Below are 13,432 nucleotides of genomic sequence, written 5' to 3' on the forward strand. Positions count from 1 at the left end.
TTGGTCATCATCTTAACATCTAGATATATCGACGGTGTTTTATTTAGTTACAATAATGACTTTTCATTCATATATCAATTTGATAGATCCCGGTCAACTCGACATAAAAGACACCACAGTCGTCTCCTTTTTGCCCAGCAAAAAACTTGGCATACTGTATTTCACTACGGATAATTCTGTTTACCTGATCAGAATATAGGGCTCACGGCGGGTGTGACCGGTCAATAGGGGATGCTTACTCTTCCTAGGCACCTGACCTCACCTCTTGTGTGTCCAGGGTCCGTGTTTGCCCAACTATCTATTTTGTATTACTTATAGGAGTTATGAGATTGATCACTGTTCGTTATCTTCACTTTTCATACTTGGGTATTTCATTGATCATAAATCTTAATGTCAAACCAACAACTCATCTATATAACAAATGGGATGACTTCAGCTCTCCATTGTCAACGTCCCATATTTATATAGAAACATTCCATTATCACCGTTATATAGTGGTTATGCCTCTTAACTCATTCGATGCGCATCTTCACCTTGCATGGGTATGTTCTACGTATGATGAAGTTTTTAAATTGGACATGCTATCAACAAATAAGTTGATGTTACAGCGGTTTCAACAATCTCATCTAAAGTCAACATTTCGCAAATTCCATGGTCATCAAAATGATCAAAGTGGCAATGACAACTTTTTATCAGTTCGAATGATGTCAGATGTGCTTCATTCCAATTGTTAGGTTCTTCTTTACATTCTAATTTTGACTAAGAATTATTCCGTTTACCTGATTATGATATGGGGCTGATGGCGAGTGAGACAGGTCAACAGGGTACATGTTCTCCTCCTAGGCACCTGATCATATCTCTGGTGTGCCCAGAAGTTGATATTTCCCCCAATTTAATTTTGTATGCTTTTTAAGATGGATAAGATTGATCACTGTTTGTTATCTTCACTTTTTCCTTCTATTGTCTTTTCGAATTGTTTTCTTGCTGGCGAATTTACATATTTACAAAGAACAACAATGAAGTTTTAAAACACATTTGTCCCAAAGAAAATGTTACCATAACTAGGCATACTTTAATACGGAAATAATAGATCAGTTCCAAAAATAAAATCCAAGTAATTTCTTCTTGCATCTATTCAAAAGTTCGCATCTTTGTACTTTCCAAATGATCTCAGTTGATAGAATTTTAACAAGCAAAATGGTTAAAATCAGCCTGTGTGTCAGTCAATGTGATATGAATCGTTCCACAGCCAAGTCATCCTGGTGATATTGAAAATCATTTATTTACGTCTTCATGTGTCAAAACATTTCAACAACCGATACTAACTCATCATACCCGTGTTTCCATAATTTTGAGTTTACCTAGAACTTACACTGCATGTACTTCATATGACTTTATCATCCTATTCCTATTTGATTTGATTAATCAGCCATTCCAATAAATTTCAATACGCTAGTGGATTGTGTCATAGATATACATGCCAATGAAAATAACTTTTTCCTAACATGTATATGCGTGCTATTTCATATTAAACAAAACTTTTAAAATAACAACAGGAAGTACATTCACACTATATCACGAATGACTTTCAGGTGATGTTTCATTTACAACCGTTATTAAAGAAACACTGGAACCGACGGTAAATGCCCTTATGCATTTTCAAAAATGAAATTTATTTCTTATATCTGCATTCTATTTTCATTTCTGTGAAAGGTGAAGATAACGAACAGTGATCAATCTCATAACAACTACAAGCAATAGAAAATAGGTAGTTAGGAAAATGCAGACCCTGGACACACCAAAGGTGGGATCACGTGCCCAGGAGGAGTAAGGATCCCTTGACGACCACACACACCGGACACACCCGCCGTGAGCCCTGTCGGATTTTCGAGTCGTTAAAATAGGCATATATCTATCAAGTTTCATTCTCTCATTGTGCACAACTGCAACGCATTCATAAGGAAAGGGCTATCATTCAATTTTGGAAAACTATATAAAAGACAAAACCATTGACCTGTAAATATGTAGTAGTTACCCCATATAATATTGTTGGTTATGTGCAGATACCCGATGGATGTGGTCATAATAACACGAGGGAGCGGGTATCTGAACATAATCAATAATATTATATGGGGTGACTTGTACCATATTTTGCTATTATTCATTATATTTTATTATAGCTTTCGGGAGCGCGGTCGCCTGTTTACAATATATGGTGCCAAGTTTTTTTTGTTTTTTTTTTTTGTCTTTACCTTACACATTGTACACTATATATTTCTATTAAAATGACTTTCTATCACCAAAAAAATGCCACGTTATGAACATTAACTACATGTATTTTTTAAAAAAAAATTTTTAAATGCATATGAAAGTTTGGACTTTTGGTTTTGATATCTTTATTTCACATTTACTCATTTTCCGACTTCTAATACCGGTGTTTGCTTCTAAGAATTGATATTAGATACAATTAAAATTCTACATGTAAGAACCCATACTTGTGCATTTTGCTGTTTAAAACAGCAACATATTTAATTGATGATGGTACATGTAGTTACGCTTTTAAAAATCCTATTTGATATTCTTCATTGTAATACATATTTTGACTAAATTGACTGAAAAATATTTACACTAATATAATATAAATTGAAAAAAAATCGGTGAAACAAAAGTGAAAAAAAAATTAAGAATTGTATGGCACGAAACCATAAAAAAAACACGACATGTCTAATTGGCCCCCGCTCTTCACTGTCCGCAAAACAAGTTTATCTCTCGAACGCGTTCTTATGACGTGACTGGGTCTTTTATAAAATCTTTAGAAATGATACCCGTATTTCTACTGACACTTGTTTCTCGACTTGTTTGCACACATGGAGGAGAATATGGAAATAGAAAGTTTGGTACGAAACCATTGACGATATTATCTTGTCTCAAGCTTCAAATGAGATCGAGTGCGAATATTTATTTGGAGAACTTAGTCTGAGTCAGTTATCCGTGTTTGATGTGTGCAATTTTGATCTGGAGGAACTTCATACGGTGGACATTGACGTTGTTTTGTCGAGTTTGTGGGCGGGTTTTGAAGAAAAATGTGAGTTATGTACAGATAACCCACAATTTTAACAAAAGAAAGCACGCCAAACTATGGTACAAATACTAATGACTGTCTTCTTTACGTTTTGTTAACGAACATGTAATATTATACAGTCTGCAAAGATGAATGAATAATGCTGGAGAGAAAAACAATTGTACCGAACTATTAGAATTATTTACTATAAGCATAAGAAAGACAAAATGCGTATCATTTTGTACGCATTGGAAACATGCGATGAGTCCTTTAAGTGTAATATTAGATAGTTCACCATTGTGGACCAGAAGCCTCTAAAAACTAGGACTAAAAGTTCTCGTCCTAGTTTTACAATCAGAAGAAGTTGGGTTTTTTTTTAAATCTTTTATTTAGGTTGAATTATTAGAAATGTTACACACTACTTGCGATGTCATTTTTCATAGAATTTTATTAATTGTATCAATTCATATTGTGTTGTATAATTTTACTTGATGTGAATGCTTCCCAGCAGAGTGTACGCAGCAAATGTACCGCAAATGATATAGAAAGTTATACTGTATGGAAAAAGTACATGTACACCAGAACGCTGCCGCAGACTGTTTGCCAGAAAATAAATGTGCATACCAAAAATGTAATTGCGGCAAATCTGTTGCAAATTGTTCTATAAAATTTACCCGTAAATAGCTGTAATACGCTGTTTCGAAATACGTCAGAGTTATTTCCCTTAAGAACACTCGTACATAGTAAGGCGCGAAACAACTTGTTTACATGCAGGAGTGGGAGGAATAAGTAGATGTACTTAGTATTTTTCTCATTCGCTGTTTCATCACCTGAATTCAACTGATACACAAACTTCAAATAAGTGATAAGTATTCAGGGAGTAATCAAATACATGGAATTCTTATTATATCACGTAATTTCGTTGGTCGTAGGTATCATATCCAGGACATTACTTTCAAATATTACATTGCTTTTATGTTTCTACTTTAATAAAATATTTCTTTAGATAATGATTTGTATTTCCTACATTTACATATTTAAGGAGGTATGCCTCACCAGAGAAATTTATGTAGATGAAAAGTGGAGAACATGTACAACAATATTTTGAAGTTGAAATTTTATCAAAAAATATAGTAATAGTAGAAGATAATCTGAAAAATATTTAAAACCCTGCTGGACTCGAACCTGCGACCTACAGTTCAGCAGTCTGTATGCTAATCTACTGGGCTACTCGGCTAGGTATTTAAATTGAAAAGGAAAAGTCAAATATTGCTGATATTGATTTTTTTTTCCTCCATGTTTTCAAAGGAAGTCAGCCATTATTTTTTGAAATTTTTCAAATTTACTTTATTTTGTCAAAAAATACAGAATTAGTAAAAGATAATCTGGAGAGAAAAAAATTAAAACCCCTGCTGGACTCGAACCTGCGACCTACAGTTCAGCAATCGGTATGCTTTTTTTTCTCTTTTATTTCAATCGGTATGCTAACCTACTGAGCTACTCGGCTAGGTATTTAAATAGAAAAGGAAAAGTCAAATATTGCTGATATTGATTTTTTCCTCCATGTTTTTAAAGGAAGTCAGCCATTATGACGATGTAGAGTACCCCCTTAAAGAGAAGCCGCTTTTGATACATTTTATCGTCTTCCTCACTGACTATAGGTTCACTCTGTCCCACTTAGGCACTCAAACATCTACTAAATGTACATGTACCTCCTACACAGGAGAGCTCTTATCTGGAAACTGGCGTATTGGCTCATATATTTGTAAGTGTTGTATTTTGTACAAAACGTCGATTGTTACGAACGAATGTTATTCACTCAATCCCCTGGAAATTGTGCATGAAACACCCACACAGACAGACAGACATAGTGAAACACCCACACAGACAGACAGACATAGTGAAACGCCCACATAGACAGTCAGACATAGTGAAACACCCACATAGACAGACAGACAGACATAGTGAAACACACACATAGACAGACAGACCGACATAGTGAAACGCCCACATAGACAGACATAGTGAAACACCCACATAGACAGACAGACATAGTGAAACACCCAATTAGACAGACATAGTGAAACACCCACATAGACAGACAGACAAACATAGTGAAACAATCACATAGACAGACATAGTAAAACACCCACATAGACAGACATAGTAAAACACCCACATAGACAGACAGACATAGTAAAACACCCACATAGACAGACATAGTGAAACGTCCACATAGACAGTCAGACATAGTGAAACACCCACATAAACAGACATAGTGAAACGCCCACATAAACAGACAGACATAGTAAAACACCCACATAGACAGACAGACATAGTGAAACGCCCACATAAACAGACAGACATAGTGAAACACCCACATAGACAGACAGACAGATAGACAGACATAGTGAAACACTCACATAGACAGACAGACATAGTGAAACACCCACATAGACAGACAGACATAGTGAAACAATCACATAGACAGACATAGTAAAACACCCACATAGACAGACATAGACGTCGCGCACGGTACTGGTGTTACTTTCATACGTGCATTAGAAAATGTTCCGCTATGTTTACACAGTTGTATATTTTGTGGATTATTAAAGTCTTATACATCAATGGCAAGGAAAATATATAAATAATGATAATAGCTTATATAAAATATAATTTACACGCATTTCATTAGCAATAAATACACGCAGATGTCGTCATTTTTCGTTGTCCCGCGTTACATGAAATACGCATACGCTTTATCCACAGAAAAATAAAATGATTGATTTTGTCCCAAATAACGTAAGAATTGGTGTATGATTGTGACGTCCTTATCTAAAAACCATACACCAATTACTTTAAACATTTAGTTCATAGAATTGATATAGCGACCTTAAAAATGGCAAATACAGTGCCTGTCAGTGGTGTCCCGTGTTTGTAGATAGACTGCAAATGCAAATCATCATGACCAGTAGCACGCCTAATACAGGGGGAAGTTGACTATCCTTGTTACATTTATAATGTACATGTATCGTGGAGCACAATGTATACCAGTATTATAAAATTCTAAGTATATCCATGAAGTAGATTGATTTTATCGGTGTCCAGTGAAATGTCCTTATTCTACAAATACCGAGCTTTTTAAACAATTCTACCATTTTATGTCTTATTTCTAAGCATTATCCCAACGCGAATATTTTAATGAATATAACTTACAGAAAGTACATAAAATTTACTATATAGAATATACAACATTTCATTTTATCCCGCGTCCATTTAGGAAAACGAAAAGATACTTAATGTCCAAATAAATGTCCCATGTGATTTTGTCGCGCAATGACGCGACGTCAATATACACAACCTACGTCTAGCTAAAACGTAAAATGTTGCTTTTATTATTTTTGAATGATCTAAATTAAAATGATTTTTAAAAATAGTATACAAGGTATTTAAGCTATAGCATGTGTATCTCATAGATATGTTTTGCTCTAGATCTGGTACATATACTTTAATTGACTTTATCAAATGACAATTGTACAGACTACATTTTGTTGCATGTACTACTGTATGTCATCGTCGCAAACCACGGGTTATTGTTTCATTCTATTTCACAAACGTTTGTGAAATAGAATGAAACAATAACCCGTGGTTTGCGACGATGTACTGTATGTATGCATATAAAAATTCAGCATTGAACAGATACACTTACGGTGTGTAAAACGTTGCAATATTATACAAATCTTGATTTATATACGAAACTCTTTAATCATATTCGATAATCTTGTTATTCATATTTAATTTTAATTATATTCGATAATCTTAATATTTATATGCGAAAATTTTGATTTATATTCGATAATCTTGTTATTTATTTACATTTGGTAACCTTGTTATTTATATTCGATAATTATATAAATCTCGATTTATATTCCATAATATTTGATTCGTATTTGATAATGTTGATGTACACATGCTAGATGTACGCATGGATTTAGTCATTATTGATTGTAGGTGAAATGCATAATTTCAAAAATTGATAAAAGAATTAGTTTCATTGACCATGACCTGACCTCGGATGTCTTAAATTTAACTAGAGGAGCTACTCTGCTAAAATTAAACTTTAATAAATATACAGCATTACCAGCCGTGAGACATTTGGCCTGAATTGAATAGTTGACCTTGCCCTAATATGCTGAATAAACCCAGTAGCTATGTCGAAGCTTGGGTGGCTGCCCTGTAACCCCCCATAGGCTGCTTAGCTAGCTGGATTAACAAGAGTGATACAAATTTGAATATTTATTAATCGTAATCAGAAACAGGGTGCAAATTGACATATATGGCGGAAAGGGTCGCGTGCAATTTTTTGTGGGGAACTGGGGAGGCGGCCAGTTTGACTACCAACGTAGGGGCAACACAGGGGGCCCTATGTGGACATAGGTGCCTGGACCTGAACGGGTGGTCACGTTCTAAGGGGGAAGAGATCTCTGCGCATCTCATCTGTCTCCTGCGTGCTACCTGGTTTAAAGAGCAAGTACAGAGCAAACTGTGGACCCTCCTACAGTTTCCAACATGCACCAGCCTGTAGCATTCCCTAGGAGGTGAATGTGAGAACGGTGGATATATATAGCGTGTTAGATCTTATGTACCCCCCCCCCCCCTTCCAATGAATGAAAGATATATACATAAGTCACATATTAAATGAAATGAATGTCAAAATCTTGTTAGAGTATCAGTGACGTGTTGAACAACCTCACTGTTGTATTTAGGACCCAGGTGATCTCTGGCGGGTGTGAGCGATTGCCCCTGGAATATTTCGCCCACATGCGTTGGTACTCCAGAAGAGTAGAGGAAGCCTCTCTCTCTCTCTCTCTCTCTCTCTCTCTCTCTCTCTCTCGTAGAGTAAAATAAAAAAAATTCGCATATGAATATCAAGATTTCTCACATATAAATCAAAATTTCCGTCCGCATATAGATATCACGATTTCTCACATATAAATCAAAATTTCCGTCCGCATATAGATATCAAGATTTCTCACATATAAATCAAAATTTCCGTCCGCATATAGATATCAAGATTATCGAATACAAATCAAGATTTCCGCATATGAATAACAATATCATTAGATCAAAAGTTCAACATCTGACAAAAAAATCTAAAGTCACACGGTTTTCACGAGACCACCCCTTCAAAACTAAATATGATATATATTGAAACTAACCGATTCGCAAGTAAAACATACGAGTATAAATAACACTCTGTATACCTTTTCTACTGTTTATTCAGAAATGAAAGTGAACATTAAAACGTTAAAATGTAATATTATTTGGAAGTTTTTAACTCTCACTTCAACTCACCGTGGTTATTATTATTATTCATTTATAAAGCGCAAAACTACATATACTTTCTATGCGCGGGTTGTTGTTTTTTTTTTTTCCACTAGAGCGTGATCGATGTAGATCGATGACAGAAACGTACGGGAGTTTTTAACCCCCCCCCCCTCCCCCTTCCGTGTTTGGCATTAATAAAAAGTATTAAAGAGAGCAATGATTATTAAACATAGAGACTTGAGCAAGTCTATATATATCCTAGAAAAAACCAAAACTGATTTTTTTTTACTGTGTTCAAATTTCTCAGAGGTCATATTCATAAGAATTGCAAGCCTTATTTCATGGGATGGTTACCTGTAAAATGCGAAACGAAATCGAAAGGAAACGAAATCTACCGAAGCAAAACGAAACCTACCGAAACGGGTACCCTTATTTCATACGACATGCCTGCTGCTGTAGGCACGGTGAAATAAATACAGTACGTATACTTTGGAGCATTTCTAAGAATTCATAATTTTTATGAATGTACACTATACACGTACAATGATTTATTTTCAATTTTTAAACATTAAATCATGCATATGCTTTAGTTATGATATTACAGCTTGGAGATAATGAATTTGTTTAAAATGTGACGTTGCTTTGCCACAATTTATGACGTTACAAGTGTAACGCAAAGTGACACCAGTACCGTCCGCTTAGTGATAGTAAAACACCCACATAGACAGACAGACATAGTGAAACACCCACATAGACAGACAGACATAGTGAAACACCCACATAGACAGACAGACATAGTGAAACACCCACATAGACAGACAGACATAGTGAAACACCCACATAGACAGACAGACATGGTGAAACACCCACATAGACAGACAGACATACATAATCATTCTTGTATTTTACTTTTTCTCTATTTTTTTCAGAAGTTTTCGTCATATGAAACTGTTATCATTTTACAGAAAACGATTCAAATTTAGATTAGCTGCAATAATGTAGCCCTCTCTGATTTTTTTTTTTTTTTTTAGGAGAGGGCTACAACTCTTTAGGATCTCCGTAATGGTGCAAATGCGGGAGTGATTCACTCCCGCAACATTTGCGCTCATTCTAAACATTTGCTGACTTTCTTTACGTAAATAAAATGATATTCTATGTTTCTTAGTCAATATATAAATTTACAACCTGCAACTTAAGGTTTGTGAGGCTCTATTCTACCGTTTTCAACAATTTCGATAAATTCCAATTTCTCGATTCATATTTGTGCGCCATGTTTGATGTACTGAAGTATAAACTTCCGATTGTCAAGTCATTTGCATATGCCATATAAGGTAGTATTTACATCAATGGAAAAGTATGGAGGCGAAAGCTATTTCGTCGGTATTGAAAAGGTTTGAATTTAATATCAAGTTAAAAACCGAACAGCCGAGTGTAAATTCTTTCTGCAACAATATGATTTTCCTTTCTTTGTCGAAGTGGCTCGAGTAACTACATTTTCGCGCTGATTGTCAATGCTTAGGTTTTTCATTAGATCCACCTACGAGATCTCGCGATAACAAGCATGGCGGAGCAGACGAAGAATTTTGCATGCTGTACATTGTATTTAATGAAAAACACCTTTATTAGACATGCCCGAGCACAAAGTTGGTACTCCTTTTGGTGTAAACAACATTTGGGACTAATACACAGAGTTTATTATCGGTTATTTATAAAATTATTTTGCACCATTACGGAGATCCTATGGAATTGTAGCCCTATCCCGAAAACGTCAGAATTTAAAAAAATTTGGATAGGGCTACATTATTGCAGCTAAATTTAGATGTAATAAGGAGAAAGAGAACTAGTTGCGTCCGTTTTCCTCATACAAGATAAAGTGTTCAACAAAACACGATTGATCATTGTGTTTTCCTGGCAATCGTTAATCAAACAAGACAACTTTATGAAATGTTTTTGCAATATTTGTAGATGTACTTTCACACAGAAGTATGAATACAAACTTAACGCTAAATTTACAGAACAGTGTCACATGTAAACAATGTACATGAACAGTGGTCAATCTCATAACTCCTATAAACAATACAAAATAGCGAGTTGGGCAAACACGGACCCCTGGACACACCAGAAGTGGGATCAGGTGCCTAGGAGGAGTTACCGGTTGCCGTGAGCCCTATATCTTCATCAGGTAAACAGAGCAATCCGCATTCAAAATCAGTGTGCCAAGAAAGGTCTGACAATCGGTATGAAACACGTCAGACAGCATTTGACCCAATGATAGATTGTATTAGCAAACTAGATCATTATATAACGAACATAGAATTTGAGAAATGCTGACTTTAATCGAGACCACTGTTGAAACCATTGTACCATCAAATTGTTTGTTAATAGCTTGCCTCGATTTAAAAACTGGTCATGCACAGAACAAGCTGTTGCGTATTGAATCAGTTGAGAGATATAAACACCATACATGTATGTAGGTGATAATGGAATATATATGTGCTGCTGCTTTATAATCCATAACATTTTACCATTTACATTAAACATGCTTATAATAGCAAAACGATGGGGACAAATAACTGTCATAAATCCACTAATAGATCCAGTAAGTCCACGTCATGTTTTATAACGATAAGGAATAAAAGTCACTTCACTGTAAGCATGAATTCGTTATAAACATGTTCACTGTAACCATATTGTCATGTATAATGCATTTTTGATTCACAGTAGCCGTGTTGTAATGTGTGAATTCGTTATAAACATGTTCACTGTAACCGTGTGGTAATGTGTGAATTCATTATAAACATGTTCACAGTAGCCGTGTTGTAATGTGTGAATTCATTATAAACATGTTCATTGTAACCGTGTTGTAATGTGTGAATTCATTATAAACATGTTCACTGTAACCGTGTTGTAATGTGTGAATTCATTATAAACATGTTCATTGTAACTGTGTTGTAATGTGTGAATTTATTATAAACATGTTCACAGTAGCTGTGTGGTAATGTGTGAATTCATTATAAACATGTTCACCGTAGCCGTGTTGTAATGTGTGAATTCATTATAAACATGTTCACCGTAACCTTGTTGTAATGTGTGAATTCATTATAAACATCTTCACTGTAACCGTGTTGTAATGTGTGAATTCATTATAAACATGTTCACTGTAACTGTGTGGTAATGTGTGAATTCATTATAAACATGTTCACAGTAGCCGTGTTGTAATGTGTGAATTCATTATAAACATGTTCACTGTAACCGTGTTGTAATGTGTGAATTCATTATAAACATGTTCACAGTAGCCGTGTTGTAATGTGTGAATTCATTATAAACATGTTCACAGTAGCTTTGTGGTAATGTGTGAATTCATTATAAACATGTTCACAGTAGCCGTGTTGTAATGTGTGAATTCATTATAAACATGTTCATTGTAACCGTGTTGTAATGTGTGAATTCATTATAAACATGTTCACTGTAACCGTGTTGTAATGTGTGAATTCATTATAAACATGTTCATTGTAACCGTGTTGTAATGTGTGAATTCATTATAAACATGTTCATTGTAACCGTGTTGTAATGTATGAATTCATTATAAACATGTTCACAGTAGCCGTGTTGTAATGTGTGAATTCATTATAAACATGTTCATTGTAACCGTGTTGTAATGTGTGAATTCAATATCAACATGTTCACTGTAACCGTGTTGTAATGTGTGAATTCATTATAAACATGTTCACCCTAACCTTGTTGTAATGTATGAATTCATTATAAACATGTTCACTGTAACTGTGTTGTAATGTGTGAATTCATTAAAAACATGTTCACCGTAACCGTGTTGTAATGTGTGAATTCATTATAAACATGTTCACTGTAACCGTGTTGTAATGTGTGAATTCATTATAAACATGTTCACAGTAGCCGTGTTGTAATGTGTGAATTCATTATAAACATGTTCACAGTAGCTTTGTGGTAATGTGTGAATTCATTATAAACATGTTCACAGTAGCCGTGTTGTAATGTGTGAATTCATTATAAACATGTTCATTGTAACCGTGTTGTAATGTGTGAATTCATTATAAACATGTTCACTGTAACCGTGTTGTAATGTGTGAATTCATTATAAACATGTTCATTGTAACCGTGTTGTAATGTGTGAATTCATTATAAACATGTTCACAGTAGCTGTGTGGTAATGTGGGAATTCATGATAAACATGTTCATTGTAACCGTGCTGTAATGTGTGAATTCATTATAAACATGTTCACAGTAGCCGTGTTGTAATGTGTGAATTCATTATAAACATGTTCACCGTAACCTTGTTGTAATGTGTGAATTCATTATAAACATGTTCACCGTAACCTTGTTGTAATGTGTGAATTCATTATAAACATGTTCACGTAACCGTGTTGTAATGTGTGAATTCATTATAAACATGTTCACCGTAACCTTGTTGTAATGTGTGAATTCATTATAAACATGTTCACCGTAACCTTGTTGTAATGTGTATACATCTTTGGTCTAAGAGTAAATGTATGATCATGTGTGTCTTACACACGTAATAAGGAGGTGCTTGTATGTAATGTTTTTATGTAAATGTTAAAGTTGATTGTGCAGATGTTTCAACAGTCTCGTATAAAGTCAGTATTTTGACAATTCTATGGTCGTTATAACAATCTAGTTTACCAATACAACCTTTCGTTGGGTCAAATGCTGTCTGACGTGTTTCATACCGATTGTTAGGCCGTTCTCGACATACAGATTTAGACTACGGATAACTCCGTCTACCTGATCAAGATATAGGGTTCACGGCGGGTGTGACCGGTCAACAGGGGATGCTTACTCCTCCTAGGCACCTGATCTCACCTCTGGTGTGCCCATTGATCCGTATTTGCCTAACTCTCTATTGTTCATTGCTTATAGGAGTTATGAGATTCATTAATGTTCGTTATCGTCACCTTTCATTACTTTCGTTTACAAGTATTACGTTTATAAGATTGATAGCTGATCGTTATCTTCACCGTTCCATGATTCACACTCTAGAATGACAAT

This window comes from Ostrea edulis, chromosome 6 (genome assembly GCF_947568905.1).
Source record: "Ostrea edulis chromosome 6, xbOstEdul1.1, whole genome shotgun sequence".
NCBI classification, from domain to species: domain Eukaryota; kingdom Metazoa; phylum Mollusca; class Bivalvia; order Ostreida; family Ostreidae; genus Ostrea; species Ostrea edulis.